Genomic DNA, 19,917 nt, shown 5'->3' on the forward strand with positions numbered 1-19,917 from the left:
CCCCTCTTCAATGCATGTGTGTCGTTTTTGTTTGTTTTAAAGATTTATTTTTCTTTCTTTATCGGAGGGTTAGGAACGTGGACAGAGGTGGAAATCAGAGTGGGGATCGACATGCAGGAAGGGACCCACAGGCCGGATTCGTACCCGGGGCCGCCGGCGTTGAGGACTGCAGCCTCCACACTTTGGGACGCATGCACTATCCACTCCACCAACTCAACTTCTTGAGATTATGGCTTTAGGTTTGGGGAATACTGAAGTAATAAATCAAGTAAACATAAGTCCTATTTCTGTCCTGAGCAAACAACAACACATGCGGCCTCCGGCTGCTGAGCACACAGACAGTAAGATGTGTAGGTCATGTTGAAGGCGGGCTCTCAGAAGCTTTAATTGCTGTTTTCTACTTTTTAAAAGAGTTTGGATTTAATATGAGTGAAGCTGAACACAAGCACTGTGCTCCACATTATTACAGCCTCTTCTCCAGCCTACAGGGGATTTATGTCTAAGACTCAAAGACTGGACCCTTAGTGGAGTATCAGTGTAAGTGTTGGCCGAAGTCTCGCAGTAACGTTGTGATCACATGAATCGAGGCTGCTCTGCCAGTGAAAGGCTGCTGATCGTCAGGGTCAGGGTTTCCCACAGAACTGAACGCACCACAGCACAAAAACAAATGTCAGCCGCCACACAATTCCCGAGCAGCCCGCAGAACACTTCTCAAATCCAATAATAAAAAAAAACCCTCTGAGGGGCTTCTTCCAAATCATTATAAAAGATGCACAAAGCCGTGATGATTAGCCGAGCGGAGGGAGGGGATGTGAAGTGCCAAATATTTACTCCAGCTTACACAAACATTATCAATAATTTTCCTGTAAAATAACAGTGAAGAGCTGACTGCAGACAGGAGACCACAATCAGTCCAACAATTATTCACACATCTTTTAAATTCCCCTCAGCCAAACCAAACTCTAACCATATTTTATTTGCTAAAACTCAACGTGCCCCTTGCCAGCACAATAACTTTACGAGCTTTTCGTAGCCCTCTATAAGTCATCCCCACTCCGCCCATCTGCTGTTAATGTGCTTAACACTTTCGCCAGGAAAACATGTTTGCCCTCAGAATGAAGCAATTTGTGCCAAACTTGTGCAACACATTTAATTACGGGCGCTTAGATGTGCAAAACATGTCTCCAACATTACTTAGCAGCATTGTTCACATCATTTTGTTGGGCTGACTCCGCTGACATCAGCTCGGCTGTCATCCAGTCTGTATTCACCTCAGATTCTCTCTTCTGCTCTATACTTCTAATGATACTTCACTTTAGAGCTGTGCTAAGCAACTTGGGAGAAAAAGCAGCGAGAGTAAGCAGGATTTGAAAAGTGTCCAAAGAGTCCGACTGCAAGAAATCCAACCCTTAAACTTCTTAGCACTTCAACCCTTATCGCAACTAGCTGTCCCTGAGTCATTACTGTGTTTGTATGCAATATATGACTGCACATACAGTGTGTCACAAGCAGGTCCAGAAATAGGCTTTGACTAATGATATAATCATCCATGCATTCATCACATCCAGACTAGATTACTGCAACAGCATCCTCCATGGTTTACCTCAATAAACTGCAATACATCCAGAACTGCTCACCCACACCCGCTCCAGAGACCACATCACCACCGTCCTCCGTGACCTGCACTGGCTCCCCATCACTCACCGCATACAGTTCAAAATCATCCTCCTCACACACAAAGCACTAAATAACCTGGCCCCACCTTACCTCACCTGACCTGCTTCACCATCACACCCCCTCCCGTGACCTCCGCTCATCTGAAGGAAACATCCTCTCCCTACACGGACCAAGCACCGAACCTGGGGAGACAGAGCCTTCTCCATCGCTGCCCCCTCCCTCTGGAACTCACTCCCCAAACCCATTCGTTCCTGCACACACCTCCCAACTTTTAAGACCATCCTCAAAACTCACCTTTTTTTAAAGATTTGTTTTTGGGCCTTTTTGCCTTTAATGATAGAGGGAGGACAGTGGATAGAGTCGGAAATCAGGGAGAGAGAGTGGGGAGAGACATGCGGGAAATGGGCCACAGGCCGGACGCGAACCCGGGCCGCCCGCGCGTGAGGACTGAGCCTCAATACATGGGGTCGCGCGCACTGCCGCTGCGCCACCGGCGACCCCAAAACTCACCTTTTTAAACTAGCTTTTAATACATAACTTCTTATTTCCCTTCTTTTCTTTCTGTTTTTCTGTCTTTTACTGTTTTTTTGCTGTTTTTAACTGTACACTTTGATTTTTACATGTAAAGTGAATTTGAGCTCCTGTAAAAGCGCTTACAAATAAAATGTATTATTATTATTATTATTATTATTATTATTATTATTATAAATTCAAGAAGTCATTATTTTAATTCAAACGTTTGTTTGAATCAGGGACATTAGAGAAGCTTCGGACCAGATTTAGCTGACAAGCTAATTCTCATCTGTTCTTAATGATGACATCCAGTGACAACAGTATCGGCTAATTTTATCACAAGATGTTTTTACCAGTCCAACAGCATTTCATTTAAGTTTTATTGTATTGCATTTACAGGTCTCTTTTCCGTCACTAGCAAAGTGCTCTACAGGGATTACAACAAGCATCGTCACCGTGTTTTCTTCGTGATTTATCTTTTAATAATTGTGTAAATCTGTGTTCATCTTTCTCTGCAGGTGGAACATCGAGCTAAGAAAGATAGCATTGGACAGTGAAGATGGAATCAGACCGATTGTCCTGTAGTCAGGCTTTAGGGATGTCATGATCTTAGAGTTGAGACCTGCGATATGATGATCCATTTGGACACTATGGCAACCAAAGATTTTACAGCTTGCACAAAAGAAACCGTGACTGAAAAAATACCAGAATTACACAAACTATTGGCAGCAGTGAAAGAAAAATAAATGTGATTTTTATCAAAGTAATATAAACTGAATTATCCTTTAAAATCCAGAAGACGTCGACGCAGTGATTCTGCTCTCTCTCTCTCTGTGTTTTCCTTCTTCTCTCAACTGGGACATTTTATGGGCGTCAGCGTTTGTGCAGTGTTGCGACGCTGTCAGCAGTCCACAGCTTGGGACTTAAAGAAAACATACTGTAGGGACCAGTCACCGGGTGACACTGCTGTCTCTCTCCCCAGCTCTCTATCTGTTAGCAACAGACACCAACCCAACACGAGAACCGTCATGAGATGCTCAAAGGACTTCACGAAGCGTCTGTATTTGCCGACCTGTGGATAAAACAGTACGCGGTGTAGCGGCTGTGACGGAGGGCTGATCAGAGCACAACTTCTGCCCGTCTGTGTTTGAACTTCTTCACAGCTTCGTCCATTACACCACTTTGTTATCATTAGTGGCGCTGGCTCGCTTGACTTAATCTCAATGTCAATTGACCACCGCTGCTCTCTTTCCCTCGCTCTCTTTGTCAGCTGTGTGTAAAAAATACTTTTTTTTTGGGGGGGGGGGGGGTTACTTCATAACTTTGGGTCTATAGAAGGTAAAAATAATGAATATTGTCGTATTTTAATACACGTGATATCAAAAAGTAGCAACGATGTTGACAACCTTGGTTTTAGCTTGTTGGAAAGTCACCATGAGGTTTTCCTTGTGTAAATTGGATCAATGGACATTTGGATGGATATTAAGACTTTTGGATATTTGGGTGGATGGATGATTAATAGATGGATTTTATATTAGGATGGATGGATGATATTGAGAATGAGGGATGGGTGGACAAAAGGACATTTGTAGGGATGGATAGATATTTGGATGGATGGATGGATGACATTAAGATAGATGGATGGATAAATGGATATTAATGTGGATGGATGGATGGGTAGATATTAAGACTGATTGATACTAGGATGGATGGATGATTAATAGAGGGATTTTATATTAGGATGGATGGATGATATTGAGAAGGAGGGATGGGTGGACAAAAGGACATTTGTAGGGATGGATAGATATTTGGATGGATGGATGGATGACATTAAGATAGATGGATGGATAAATGGATATTAATGTGGATGGATGGATGGGTAGATATTAAGACTGATTGAAACTAGGATGGATGGATGATTAATAGAGGGATTTTATATTAGGATGGATGGATGATATTGAGAAGGAGGGATGGGTGGACAAAAGGACATTTGTAGGGATGGATAGATGGATGGATTGATATGGATGGGCAGATATTAAGACTGATTGATATTAGGTTGGTTGGATGATTAATGGATGGATTAATAGATGGATTTTATATTTGGATGGATGGATAGATGGATTGATATTAGGTTGGTTGGATGGATGGATGACATTAAGATAGATGGATTGATAAATTGATAATAATGTGGATGGATGGGCAGATATTAAGACTGATTGATATTAGGATGGATGGATGATTAATGGATGGATAGATGGATTGACATTAGGATGGATGGATGGATAATTGGATAATAATGTGGATGGATGGATTGGTGCATTTTCCATCAACGCCACCAACTGCTACAAATCATGTTCATCCTGCTGCAGGTTAAGTTGTTCGGTTTCCACTTCTGTAACCTTTACATGAGCTTTCAGAGTCTATTCCCTGCCAGGTTTGAACAGTGTCACCTTGTCTGAAGCAGAAGTGGAGTGCTCATTGGGAGAGTATGATGAAGTATATGGCAGCGAATCAGAAACCTCCACAGTGATTTGCTATTATCACTCTCCCTGGTGTCGCCCTATTTCATTTTCACCTTCCCGCTGACCTTCATTGAACAATGGATCCTGCTGACTTAAAGGTTCCCCTGTCCTTTCTGCATGGATGATGGACGCCCCTCCTGTCCTCTTTCACCCAGCACGAACACTGAACCAGGCAGATGTCTGTGTCTGGGGTGGAGACCCACACCGTCGACACCGAAAAGGATAGTCACCGCTACAGTCTTTTTTTTTTTTTTTTTACGGAAATTGACTGCTGGCTCTTCAATTATTCACACGGTTGAATAATGTCGTTCTCCATCTTTATCTGCACTTAATCCTGCCCGCTGATCCTTATCTGAAGCTTGAGCAATGGCTGAGTCAATGGGAGATGGCAGGGCTTCAACATACGGGCATCGACATTGTGCAACTTGACCAACCTCGCAATTGAAAGCATGAATTGACAACGTTTTACCCATGTGATGAGCTGTAGGTCCAAGATGTCTTACAAATGGACTTGCAGGACAAGAACGGTCAAATCCACCTAAACAATGACGTATTACAAAACAGCAATCAATCACAGGGATAAAACTCAGGAGAACAGAAGCTTTGGAGTCTTATTTAGATTATTGTTTTGATGTACTCACAGCTTTCATATTTCAAGATGAAGGAATAGAAGATCTCTTGAAAACCTTCAGTGTGTGACATGAAAAGCACATTCGAGTCGAGTGCACCAGATGATTGTACGTTTGAAAGGTCACATATTGCAAAACACACTTCAACATGTTCCTCTAACTCTAACATGTGTCCCCAGTCTGTCTACAAACCCCCCCATGATGAGAAAAGGCCGTCCTCTCCGTCTTCTGTCTGCTCCACTTTTTAAAAGAAAAAGTGTCCTCAAACAGGCCAGTTTCCCTTTATGACATCACAAAGGGCAGTAGCCCCTCCCCCTGGTTTGTTCTGCCTTCTCACCATAAACAATAGGACATGGAGCAAACAACTCTATTGCTGTATATAAAACGTTTCTCTACTTAACATATATTCTGTATTACATTCTCAGCGTAAGACCGGATGGAGGTGTGTTACTTGGCAACCGTCACTGCTCAATGAATGTTCACGCAGATGTGATAAGACCGATTTGGACTCTTCACTTCAATGTCGCATCCATCAATTACTGTACAAATACACGACTACATGACAGCTACGGATACACGCGAGCTGTTCAAAGAACTCGCTGAAAACAATAATTATCACGTCACATGATCACTTGTTTTTCTCTACTGCCGTCAGCCTTCAGCAGAACATTTTCCAGTATTATACAGACACATTAAAAAGTAGGCACAAGCTAAAAACGTGGACAGAACTTGGACCGAACTTCTCCTGGCAACGAAGCTCAAAATAGACATTACACAGTCACTGGTGGAGTAATGAGATAATTAACCAGTGATTTGAAGACGCTGTTTTCTTCCCAAGATGCATATCTTAAAATAAATGTGACATATGACAGTCATTATAATTAAAAATATAATATTGGAGCAAAAAATCCTGCAGTTACTTTTCTTTGGGTTCCATAATTACTACTGCAGCATTTACAAAAACTGTCTTTTCATTTGGTTGCTATTTCATTTTGGTTGGGGGGGGGGGGGGGGGGGGGGGGGGGTCTGTGCTTGAGACTTCTGTGTTGACCTTCGATACAGATCCACAGATTGAGCTCTGTGATTGGCTGGAGGGAAGACTCTTTCGTAATTGGTCCACAGTCCACATCCTGGCTTTCTAAATCAGATTGGCCTTTTTCCAAACTGACAGCAGCAGAGATTCTTTATTGTCCTTCGTCTCCAAACGTTGGATTTTGTAAACTGTTGCTGAAACCCTGTTTTTAGATTTTGTGAGTTTTCTGATTTCTTTTATTTTTAAGATTTATTTTTGGCATTTTGTGCCGTTATTAGAGAGGAAGGACAGTGGACAGGAGCGGGAAAATCATGGAGAGAGAGTGAGGAACGACATGCGGGGAAGGAGCCACAGGCCAGACGTGAACCCGGGGCTGCCTGCGTGGGAACTGTAGCCTCGATATTTCTGAGTTTTCTGATTTCTGAAGCAGTAGGAGTTTGTTCAGTTTGATAAAGCGGACGTGTTCATTATTTCACTTCTGTTGTTTGTAATAAATCTTTGTTCAATTCTAAACATTTAGTCCAGCGTTTGCTTTGAGGACCGGGGAGTAAACATTTTCCTCGCTACTTTTGTTCAGTAGTTTACTTTGTTAGTAAAGTTTCACACCGTAAAACATGAAACACACAAACTCACGCAACAGCCGACACGCTGACTGACTGATAAACACCTCGCTCCAGCTGTGAATTGTTTTCACTGTTGGTATGTTATGTAATGAACATTTGCACCGTGTGATTCGCTTGTGTTTATCAGGCCTGCAGAGGTCAGATGTGGACGGAGGTGGCCTCTTCAGCTTCAGATGAATCAGACTTCCTCGGCACCTCTGAAAGGTGAAATTAAGATTTTTAACCGAAAAAAAATAAATCAGAACCATTCCTCGAGGTGATGAGCCGAGAGAGCGCTCACTCCTGTTTTTTTTCCCCTCTCTGAACGACTGTTGACAAGAAAAGAGCGGCGCCTGCGTGTCACGACAGACGAGCGTACTCCACCGGCTGTCAGCCCACCACGAGCACCGACACACGTAAACAAATCATTACGCTGCAGGGACAGATGTACGCGTACGCACAATCAAGAGTAAAAAAATATAAATTATCCAGACAAAAACTTTCATTGTCTGCAAACATATTTTTCCAGCTAATCTGCCATGGAAACTTGTCTTCATTTCTCCGTCTGAGCAGATTAAATAACAGATACATTCAAACATAAACACATATAATTAAACTTCAGCGTTGGTAAATAAATCCTGACTCTCTTGCGCAAAGGAAGAATAGCAATCAAGGCAGCAGTAACTCGCCCCGATGGGTGACATGACTCATGGCATGATAATTTAATTCAGAGCATTTATGAGCACACAAAAAAAAAAAAAAAAACAAAGACTTGCAGATTTTTTCCCAGAAGCTGAAGCAAGTCTCCATCAGACGCAGAAGATTCAGCTCTCTGATACCGGCGATGCCTCGAGTCAGACAGAGGCAGGCGATTCCATCTCCAGCATCATGACTAACCTCCGACAATGATCTGTTCTTCTTACAGATTACATAACGCGCCACGGTTCGTCATCGTCCCTGAGACATATGTTGAGCTAATTGACAATAATGGCAACAATCCGGGTGAAGTGGAAAAGCTGTGGAAAGTAAAACACCGAAAGAAGAGCACATGGTTTTATTTTAGCTCGACTCTTAGTATCTCTTTCCCTCCTGTGAAAACAAAATATTACCTTGACGGTTACTGGACGCTTTTTTTTCTTACTTAAGGCGAACTGATGTGGCGCCTCAGGCTCGTCCGGGGGTTTCCTTCTAGTTTCCATCAGGCGGAAAAAATCTCCACTGAAGATACAACTCGAGTTGAAACTGTCTAAATTATCCTGTTAAGACGCACTGATTATTAAACACACGGAGAAACATTACTGTTGAGGTTAGAGTCAGAAATCAGTGGCGAGCGAGAGAGAGAGAGAGAGAGAGAGAGAGAGAGAGAGAGAGAGAGGCAGGAAGGAGCCACATGCTGGATTTGAACCCTCACTGCACACTCAGCCTCGACACTAACCGCTGCACCGCCATGTGACTGACCGCACGCTTGTTTGATGATGTCGTTTTCACAGATTAAATAAATCTATCCAGACTTTGCGTCATGAACTAAAAAAGAAAAGTCAAAGCTGGCGTAAACTGCTCGCCGCGGCGTGCTCGTGTGCGTCAGTGCCACACACTGTGCCGCTGTTCTCTGCCACTCTCTGCTCGATGATCGTGTTTCCACTGTGAGCGCCGCGGAGCGTGCCAGCAAGCACCGCTACGTTCTGCTCTGTTTCAAACACACTGCGGGGTCTATGTGCGACGGGGGAACATCACGGGACGCGCTTCAAGCTGGACAGAAAGTCAGGCGAGGAAAGAGACGCCCAACAGAGCCGGTAAAAAAACAAAAATGGTGGCCGTGTGTTTTTGGACACAAGGAGAAATTAGAGCACATCGTTTATCAGCATCAACGCTTACAGTCTCTTACCAGTAGGTGGCGTTGTGTTTGAGTTCTTCCCCTCGATGAGGAGACGTTGATGTCTCTCTCCATTATGGGAAGATATCTCCAAACCGTGGAACATTAAAAAAAAGAAATCCGATGAGATGAGCATTTTAAGGAAAAGGTATTTGTGTGTTTTTTCCCCCTCTGCTCACAGAAGGACACATCGGAGGTGACCTTTTGCGGGAGCGGAGAGCCTTACGGTCCAAATGGAAGAAAGCTTTATACTTGATTAGCTGTGTACCATCCTCTCTGATTTAATTTCCTGCGTCTGAGTACAAACCGCTCCACTGAAGGGACACGGGCGGTAAACAGTGATGAGACATTATTTTGAATAAACATGATGAACACAAAGTCCCTTTTTTTTTTTTTTTTTGAACAAATCAGTCGGCTCACTTTGAGAGCCTGTTTCTCCCACGTCTATACATTTTAACCACATTAATTATGATGATATTTAGGAGGGTTTTTTTTTAATGCTGATTAGAATTCTTACCAACCTTGAATTTGCCTCGGGATCAATAAAGTATCTATCTATCTAACCATGTGATCAGTAACAAACGGAGCGGCTGCTGCAGGTTTTTTTCTTTGAGATCATTTTTACCCGATCAGACAGAAAAAACATGTCAGGTGGTCGGAGAGTCAAACGTGGCCCCTCCCCCTTGAGATCTGACACTTTATCACCCTCGAGGTAAACATCCAAAAGCGTCGCAGCTTGAAGCTTTTTGGCGACACACCACGCTGCTGTTTTGGACGAGTCGAGATTAACAACGAGCCGGGAGCCTCGACCTTGGTTGCCAGTCTGCAACAAAACACTGTGACACGATTTTAAACTCATCCCGAACTGACCGTGAGTCGAGGAGTAAAGCTCATTTGGTATTCTCTTCGCTGTTAAGAGTTTAATGTAAGGCAACTTTTAAGCTTTGTGGTCGGTTGTTTCTTGCCAAAGCACACACTGGCAGTTTGAGCGCCCGTCTCTCCCCGTGTAACCGTCTGCAGTAACCAGATGTTCGGAGGATCCGAGCAGTCAGAGTGTTCCAGCACTGCCTCCCATTACATCATTTAAAAAGATGAATCGGACCCTGGACTTTTGGGAGCGTTGGCGCCCAGAATAGCTCGTCTCCGATTTACCACCTGCAGTGCCACGTTTGTGTTTGTTTAAAAGTGTCCTTCAGTTAAACACACACAACTCTCAGAGTGATGTAAAAGAGACGAGGCGCTTTCATTTGTCAGCGCTGAATGTTTCCTGGGAAGCCGTGCTCGGGGATTTCATGATCAGAATCAAACATCAAAACAAAGATGCGTCGTCTTCCCCCCCCCCCCCTGCTCCTCCTCCTCATAGGAAAATACACAACGACGTTGTTCTGGAGCTCGTTTGTAGACTCCGGATCTGAACGTGAAACATGAAAGTGAGAAAGAAAATCTGAATGATGGAGGTAAAAACTAATGGAGGCAGATGTGCCCTCCTATGGGGGAACGTGCCCCCCCCCCCCCTTCCCCCCTCCCTCACCCTCACATATGCACAGATGAATGTCTCCGAGGCTGCTGCTTGGAAAGCACCCAGCATCCTATCTGTTTTGATCATCAGATTTCTGACAGCACCACTGATTGTAGATCACATGGCATGTTTGCAGCTCGAGCGCCTCCCTCCTTCTTTCTCCGCTCCTGATTTGCCTAGCTTGCACATTTTTCCTCCACATGCAGCACTTTGTTAGATGGCATGCATCTCCTGATGAATGGGAGAGACCTTTGGCCCTCCTGGCAGCGTTTTGAAAACAAGTGGAGGCTATGAAAGTCGAGTCGAGCTGCAGGCTGAAGCTGGCACGCAATAACTCACCACTGACGGGGGAAAATGAAATCTCAACAGCCACACATGTTCAGAGCTGAGGAAAAGATGGGAACATATACTTAAAATCTGTCATATACATTACCATCATTTTCATTACTTGAATTCACCAACTCCAGCTATCTGACCTCATTTGCTCCGAAATCTGCATCACGTGTGATGGCCGTCGTGTAAAGGGGAGACGGACTCTCATTGGCCGTCGAAGCCTGGGAACAGTGAAAGGAAAGTCCAGATAGTTCAAATGAGGGGTGCATGAATTAGCACAGTGTGTGCACCAACTGTGGGATGTGATTTGTTTGGATTTGCAGCGGCACTATTTTAGTTAAAACACGATGAAGGGGAGATCACAGTAGACCTTCAAATGGTAGTGGTAATTGCTAATTTGGGGGAGACAGGGGGGGCGGTCAGGTTTATTTTGAGAGATTTTGTGCCTTAATTAAGAGATGGATGGATAGAGTCAGCAATCATAGAGAGAGAGAGAGAGAGAGAGAGAGAGAGAGAGAGAGAGAGAGAGGGGGGGGGGGGGAATGACGTGCAGGAAAGTATCTGAGTCAGATTCCAACCCGAGGGAGGAACACAGCCTCCTGACACCAGGCCACCAGTGCATCCAGTGATTGAGATCGTTAACCTCTAAACTGTTAACAGGGTTTAATTTCTGGTTAACTGTGTCGACCTTGTTTGCACATGTTTTACGTCTTTAAAAAAAAAAAAAAAAATCGACCTCTTTAAATTCAGAGAACAAAACATCCCAAAAGGGAGAACAGAAAATCCAGCCGCCATTCAGCTCAAGGTTTTACTCTCATGGTGGATATAAATCAATCTTGGACCTTTTTCTCTTCATTTTGGTCCAAAGCTTGAAACACAAAGCCAGATTTGCTCAACCTGAACAATTAGAGCTGACCCATAGTCAGAGCATTACTGGCGGTTTGGCCTCATGTTTTGTTACGGCGGGTCAACGAGACAGAGAGGAGGGAGGATTTCCATCACACGCGGCCTCTCGTTACAGCAAAATGACCCATATGGGATCCATATGCCTGGTCGTGTTGAACTGGACTGGTTAATGTTGGTCACGGACAGGTCTTCACGAGACACGAGACTTTGGTAGACCACGTCCAGAACCGCCGGGAATCAGGCGAGAGGTTTTCCTGGAACGTCTGAAGAATGCAGAGTGAGCTGTGTTTTCACTGTTAGACGCCAGAATTAAAGGCATTACGACTTATTTTTGCTACAGTTCCACAACGATAAAATATTAATGTCCCCCCTTTTTCTTTTTTTTTTTTTATGGTAGATTTCAGTCTCTTAACGCTGCCAACACTGGCAGAACGAAAGGAGCAAAGAGGCCGAGGGACTTAGTTAGAGGAGGAGGAGAGAGACTGTGGAGTCTGTGGGGAGAAAATTCTTCTGCAAAAAAAAAGGCTAACAGAAAGTTAGCAAAGCAGGAGTTTTTAATTGGCTGTCCATGTGCCCAATCAGTTGCTTAAACTTCCTCCATATGTCCCTTTATTTAGTCATTAAAACAAAAAACCAGAAGAGGAAGAATATTGTGAATCACATTTTTAAATTCTTTTCTTTGTTTTCTTTATGGATTTGATTTCACAATAACACATTATAGACGTGTAATTCTGATTCTGTAGGTCATTTATATATTAATTTATTTATTATAACTTGTTAAAAAATAAATATATAAACTATAAAAAATAGATTTTCATATTATATGACATAGTCATAGTTTAGAAATGTAACACAAGCTAGCTGAATAGATGGAGAGTTGTTGGTATTCAATAAGTTCCCACTCCTTTGCAAACATGTAACTCATAATAGCTTATTATTTATTTTATTATATTTTTTCTGAATGATACTTTCCACTGTTTGTAATTAAAACTGATTTTCTTTCTTTCTTTTTCTTAATTCTCATCTTTGTCTCATGTTACATGTTCAAAATGAATAAACAAATAAATAAACGATTATGTGTTTTGCTTTGTTGCCCTTGAAACAGGTTTTTTCCTTTTCCTCGCTTGTTTTTTGGGGAGGCATTTTATTTGTTTGAACCCTGAAACCGTAAGCTTTTATTTGCCTGGCAGACGAGCAACTGCTTGGGGCCCCAGACCAGAAAGGGGGCCCAGACCAGAAGGGGGCCCAGACCAGAAAGGGGTCCCTGAGGGCTGACGAACTTTAACCCTTTATTGGGAACTCATTGAAATACTTTGAAATTTAAAAAATCACATAACAGAACTTTATTTCTGTAAAAAAATAAATATATATCATTTCATTTCATTTAGAAAAATAAACATGCACAAAGTTACCATATTTGGTTCAAATGCCACAATAGCAGGATCAGTGATGTAGGGTGATCTCTTCTGATTGGCTGAGTGAGGATCACATGCTTCTCAACCTTACTGAGGTGCAGACGGGCGGCCGTATGTAATGTTTCTGGAAATTACCAAAAAATGTACATGTTTACATGTGGATGTGTTTTTATTTATCGAGTGCGTCAGCAATAATTCAACAACATTAAGAAATGAAATCACAGGTTTGTATGAACAAGATCGGATCGAAGATTAATCACGCAGCGTTTTAAGGTAAGTCAAACTGAATCTAATAACAAAGATTTTCTTCTCACATTAAAATAACTGTTTAATGTCAAAGCAATAAAGGTGAAAGGAAATATAAATGGCGGTCGACTCTTTCCGCATCTGACCTTTCCAATAAAATAGTTTAATCTACATTATCCCGAATACGTCCTTCCTCTGTAGAGAGCATTTCACGTTTCTCTCTGACACTGATCACTTCTGTGAGAAAGTCTCACAGCAGCTCAAATCTATTTTTCAAACACGTAAACAAACTGATCTCTTTAAGATGAAGAGCTCGTTTTGACAAGTTATCCGCCAAAAAAACGTTCACAGTTCATCGTCTCATTTACACAAAAATAAAGATTTCCTGAGAACGACGAAGCATGAAGGATTTTTACCGCTCTGCTTTCGTTGTGTTTTTTTTTTCTATCTCCACATAATGTCATTAAATTCCATGTTACTCTGTGTTTGGCCTTTCGTTTTTTCCGATTCTGATCCATTCAATTTAAGTCAAAAAAACGTAATTTGTCCCCCGGGGGGGGGGGGGGGGGGGGGGGGGGGGGGGGCAATTCAAATTATCTATAAAATCATCTACGCTGCTTTTTCTCGTGCCGGGTCAGGCGAGGGTTTGAGTCAATCCCAGCTGTCCTCGGGCGCCAGTCAATCAAAAGGGCTGACATGTAGAGACAGGCAAGCAGCCACACTCACATTCACACCTACGGGCAATTTATTAAGAGTCACCAATTAACCTAATGTCTTTGGACTGTGGTAGGAAGCTGGAGAACCCACGCATGCACAGGGAGAACATGCGTGAGCATCCACTCTGCAGAGGAAGGGGGGCGGAGACCGCTCTCTGTGATGTTTTGAATTTAGCCTGCAGTACCCATTTTAACCTCCAGGTGTCGGAGAGTGTATCATGCTTCTGTTCAGTCCTGAACTTTTACGCAAAGTTTCCACACTTACAAGTTTTGCATTTTTCGACCTTCTTTTTCAAACTCATGGTGCTTTAAAAAGTCTGATTTATTCTGATGTCATGCTGCGACCGTCGGTTTGGCACGGAGAACGCCGCCTGCGCTCCACCTCGTAGCCTCGCGGCGCTGCTGCTGCTCTTCAGAAGAGCTCACGCGCAGCAGAATGAGCTAATGGGGTGGAAACGTGTTGACATTTCACCAACACGTCTGTCGAGGAGTCGCATGAGAGGCACTGACTTAATTATTCAGATGATCCAGGTAGACAAAAAAATATATATATACATATAAAATATTTATAAGAACATCTGTTACATCTGTCTGCATTGTTTAATGAAATCATCTGCAGCTCCCTGCGCAGGTCAAAGGTCAATTTTCTCAACGTTGTCCTAATATGTCACTCAAAAGCTGAAGTGGGAGGGAACAGAGTTTTTTACTCCTGCAATAATATTATAAATACATCTTTCATCGACTCTGAGGCAGTGGAAAGTGTTTTAAGAAATGAGACATTTTGCAACAAGAGCACAGAAAAGAAGAACCAATTTGTTAGAATAAGTCAGACTGAACTGAAGCCTCTTATTAGACCTGCCTCCTCCCCCGTCCCCACTGGAAATTACACTCTTGATTGTGGCTGTCAGAGACTCCTGATGTCTCAAAGGAGGCTGACGAGAGGCTGCTTGTATTTACTGTTCCATCAGAATAATAAGACATGAAGGCAGCTAGAAGGAAAAGACTATGAAAAAAAAGACAGAGAGAGAGAGAGAGAGAGAGAGAGCTTTCTTCTATGTCATCCACTGATTTCACTTCTTCTCCTGTCACTGAAAAAAGCAGCAGATCAGGGCAGCCCTCTCCTCTCTGCGCTCTTTTATCTGCAGCTAAAAGCATCTCAGATTTCGACGCGTGATATGAATCCAACATTTTGGGAAAGACTTCTCTTCCAGAAATGTCCCCCCCCCCCTCCCCGCATTACCTTCCCTCCTTCTGTCCTTGGATCGTCTGATCGGTGCTTAAAATGCACTTTATCATTATTATACGTCTCTGTGAGCGGCCTCCAGGCGACTGTGGGTTCAAACTCGGCGAGCGGGGAAACCAAGCTTAAACGTGATTGTTTCAAAATGTGAGCGGGATTACTGTACGCAGTGGCCCTCTGTGTGTGTGTGTGTGTGTGTGTGTGTGTGTGAGGAGTTAATGGGAGCTGGTTGGTGCTGATGGGAGTGGTCATGTACAGGAAGCAGTGTGGCAGGCTGGGGGAACGGGGGGGGGGGGGGGGGGGGGGGGGGGGGGGAGTCGATGGCGTTCATTACACGCACCGCTGCACACACATAACCCTGCTCAGACTCACAGCCATCAGTCACTCTCTCTCTCACACACACACCTGCCACACACACACACACACACACACACCCCTGCAAGCAGAGGACACACTGATTCACCTTCCTGCGTTTCACACGACTCATTCAGACCAACATGAACACATGCACCTTCTTCTTCTTCCCTGTCTCTGTTTCATCATCCTCCCTTCTTCTTCTTCTTCTTCTTCTTCTATGACTCCTGCAGCAGATAAATAGATAAACACAGTCCAGACACACCGAATAATTCATCGCTCCTGTTCCAACCCAAATGAAAGAGTCTTTTGGAGTGCAATTACGTCTCTCGGTTGCTTTTAGCAGCTTGTAAAAAAAAAAAAAAAAAAACTCACGAAAGCCTCTAAAACGTCTCCGTGACTGCACGATTTTATAGAGAGGGATCGAGTAGTTGTAAAAACAAAAACACGAGAAAACCAGAGGAGTCGATGAAAGTGCATCAGCTTGTCTCTGCACGGCCGACGAATAATCTCTGCATAAAAACATTTTTGCGTGTTCGAACCTCCATGAAAGAGACGCTCACCTTCACCTGTAACCCCCTTACAGGTTTCGGCGAGTCGTTACGTTTCTGATGACGCATCCTGCGAAGGCCTGCCAGCTCGCCGCTATCTTCAAACTATTGATCCCGGAGAATGTGGAAGGACATTTTGTTGCTTTCCATCACGGCCTCGTCGTCGTCCGGCTGCAACACATTCAGGTCAGACGACTTGACGGATGATGGGCGCTGCGTCTCCGTGACCCACCGGGTCCAATCAGCGCAGGGAAGCGGGGATGAAATTGCGCTGCAGATAATGTTGCTGGCAGTCTCATCATTAATTACTGCCCTTCTATCAATATCTAATTATACCGGCTGTCTAGCTGAGCGAGGAGGAAGATGGACCTCTTACTGGAAGTCTTTATATTGGCAATACAGCCACCAAGCCGACGCTCTTAAAGCAGACGTTCCCCTGCCGGGTCGTCGCTGCCCACAGCTCTGCCAGGTTTCATCTGAGCTCTTTAATCAGAGGCTATTTTACTCCGGGGATGCAAAGTGAACGCAATTAATTTCCATTAACCACCTGGCAGGGGAGATAAACCAGCAGCGGTGTGAGAGTGTGAACCACCGCCGATAACAAAGCCGCTCATTCACACCTTGTTGGCGTCGGCTCCGTATGAAGTCAGCTACGGTTGGAGATGTTTTCTTTCGTCAATTTTCCAAGAGGATCACAATGAGAAACTGTGGGTGCTTTCACATCTGTCACAGTTTTACAGATTTATCAGAAAAATACAGAAATAAGCATATTAGAGTGTGTGTGTGTGTGTGTGTGTGTGTGTGTGTTTGAATCGTGGTCCAAAAAGACGCTGACCATAGTTTGCAGAAAACAAAATCTGGGCTTAAAAGCTGCTGAATAAGCAGCACGTTGGGTTGTCGACAGGATGTCCTACTTTCCAGAGAGAGTCAAAGAAATGTGATCTGTCACCAGACTGTAAATAAAAACATTGGTTACTGAAAGGGGGCTTCAGAAGCCCGCCTATGATTAAAATGCTGGCTCAAGTTTACTCTCAGTCAAACAGCACATCAGGCTAAGATTCCTGACCAACAACGACACCGCGCCCGCCTGTCAGTCAGATCAGCCACAGCCCTTAATATTAAAAACTATTGTCCTTTCCAGATTTGCAGAAATATTAAAGGTGCAGTCTGTGTGATGATGACGCTCTCTTCCTCTGTGATCATGAAGGAAACCTGCTGTGTTGAAGCTTCTCTGACAACAATGCAGCAGCCAGTATGTCCTCCTTCTAACTTTAGATTCTGCTCCTGGAATGCTCTGGATTTGATTGGACCAGAGAAGGTAGGCGGGGCTTTGAAGGCCGTTTTGGACGCCCCTGGGTTTGCCAGATATGAGAGCAGTTATCAGGTGAACAGGTGTTGCAGCGATGGAAGCGGGCAGTGGAACTGCTTCAGATAGAAGTGATTGTACCCGAGCTAAAAAGCCTCTGCATGTTTCTAATAAGCTCCAGCAGCAGAAAGCTGCTCAAACTAGGATCAATGTTGGAGATGCTTTTGAAACATGGAGAGAGGTTAGAACGCAGAAAGCTTTACAGACCCATGCAGAGCTGGCTAAACACTGAAGCTACAGTGTCACCACATGCAGAGCTGGCTAAACACTGAAGCTACAGTGTCCACCACATGCAGAGCTGGCTAAACACTGAAGCTACAGTGTCACCACATGCAGAGCTGGCTAAACACTGAAGCTACAGTGTCCACCACATGCAGAGCTGGCTAAACACTGAAGCTACAGTGTCCACCACATGCAGAGCTGGCTAAACACTGAAGCTACAGTGCCCACCACATGCTGACCTGTATGAGAGGAGGGGGGAGACAACTCTCTGTGATGATTAGAGTTTAGACTGCAGTACTCATTTTGAACACTAGGGGGTCCGAGTTACATACTGCTCTGTTAAGACGGACGTGACCTTGGTGAAAAGGTTAAACCACAAAACGGGAAGAAAAAGTGATGCTGCAGGAGATGGTCTTCTATCAGTCAAGCTCGTTCATTTCCTATTGATCCGTTTCTGTCACAACTTTTGACTCCTAAGATTGTGCAGCCAACTCGTTCTGTTTAAAAATCATTTGGAGAAGACGGAAGCTGCCTCTCTCAAAACGGCGCCGTGCAGTCTAAGAAGATGCAGTAAAGACTGACTCCAGGTACTTATTATCAAAAGGAATATTTATAGGGGACGTAATGCGCCAGAAATAAAGCTCCGTGTACATTACGTCAATAAAACAGCTGAAGACTGAAGGTACATCCAGATAAAAGTTTGGACCTGTAACAAAAGCCCCATTACGGCTTCAATCAGCGTGCAGAAGGAAGAGACACAGTGCATTAGCTGAGCTCTGTAGTGAGGGAGCGGGCTGGTTATTTTGGCAGTTAGATCGTTGTTGCATTAATGCGTTCGCCTGAAGAGCACGATGCAGCTGTCCTTGAGTAAAGCACTTAAACGCTATTGCCTCGGTAAACACTCGGCGAGCGGTCAAAGGAGGGAGAAAAGGCCTGCTGACGTGTCACAGAGGTGAAAGTCGAGCTACACAACACTGCAGCAGCATTTTAATAATCTGCAAAACACCCGAGTAATGATCGGACAAATGGAGAACAGATTGGAAATCTAATGTCCACTTATCAGGAAGGAAAACGTCCAAGTGTTGAAAATCATGTCTGCAAGACGAACTTTGCATAAAAGCACCGCAGTCTGAAACGTTTGCCTTCAATAGACAGGACAGCTAAAGAGCGACTGGAAACGCTGACGCCCTCAGCCGCCGCCGCCGCCGCCGCCGCCGCCGCCGGGGACCACGACCTCTTCACATGGGGCTCCTTACAGGCAGCACCTTTTAAATACAATCAGAGTTCAGGTTCAGCTTCACCTGCTTGACCTTGGATTTTCATCGAAGTCAACTTTACTGCTTTAAACGTACTGATGAGAGAGAGAGAGAGAGAGAGAGAGAGAGAGAGAGAGAGAGAGAGAGAGAGGGAGGAAGTGAACGCTGATCCATGACGGGTGCTGGAGGTTTAAAGTCCAGACTTACAGGGAGCAGAGGTTGAGAGAGTCGAGCTTTCTGACCGAAGGCTCCGGTAATGTCTCCCAGCTGGCAGGAGGCTGAAGAGTCTGAGTGACGCACACAATGCTGGGGTGCTTCGTGGGGGGCGTGGCGGGTGTTAACCCCTTGACGCCTGAATCTGTTTCCAAGTATTAAAACTTTTTTTTTTTTTTACATGTTTCTGCTTTCAAGTCGATGCGAAATTAAGTTGAGAACGTTTCTTTGAGAACAACACATACACAGCACATCAAACAGATTCTGTCTCTGACTGGTCCGATGACAAACTCATGCTTGCAAAAGGTTCCTCGGTTTTGTAGTGAAAGTGCATCAACCGGCAGTGGAGGAATACGGACGCTGTTTTGGCTGCATTTGGAGCGGAGGGTCGAGGGGTTAAAATTGTAAATTTCCAGAAGGGAGGGGAGTGAGACGCCGACCGTCCTTCCTATTGTTCACTGTATGCGTTGCATTTTGCGGTTGTGGGCGGAGCCACCTCGTGATGAAGCGGGTTTGTTATTGTAGTTGTAGCAATGAGCGTAGCAGCATTCATAGCGTCAGTTAGCACACGTTTGGATTCTGAGTCTGGCTGAAAACAAACTTATTAAAATTGTAGGTGTATGATGGAGACGTAAACGCCTTCAGCTCTCGGCACTTTTAACATCTCGGAGTGGCGCCCGCTCATTAAGTCTCAGTTCAGCGGTAGAATATAAGTCTCAGAGCTTCTTCTT

The sequence above is a fragment of the Symphodus melops genome (genome assembly GCF_947650265.1).
Source record: "Symphodus melops genome assembly, chromosome: 5".
In the NCBI taxonomy this organism is placed as follows: domain Eukaryota; kingdom Metazoa; phylum Chordata; class Actinopteri; order Labriformes; family Labridae; genus Symphodus; species Symphodus melops.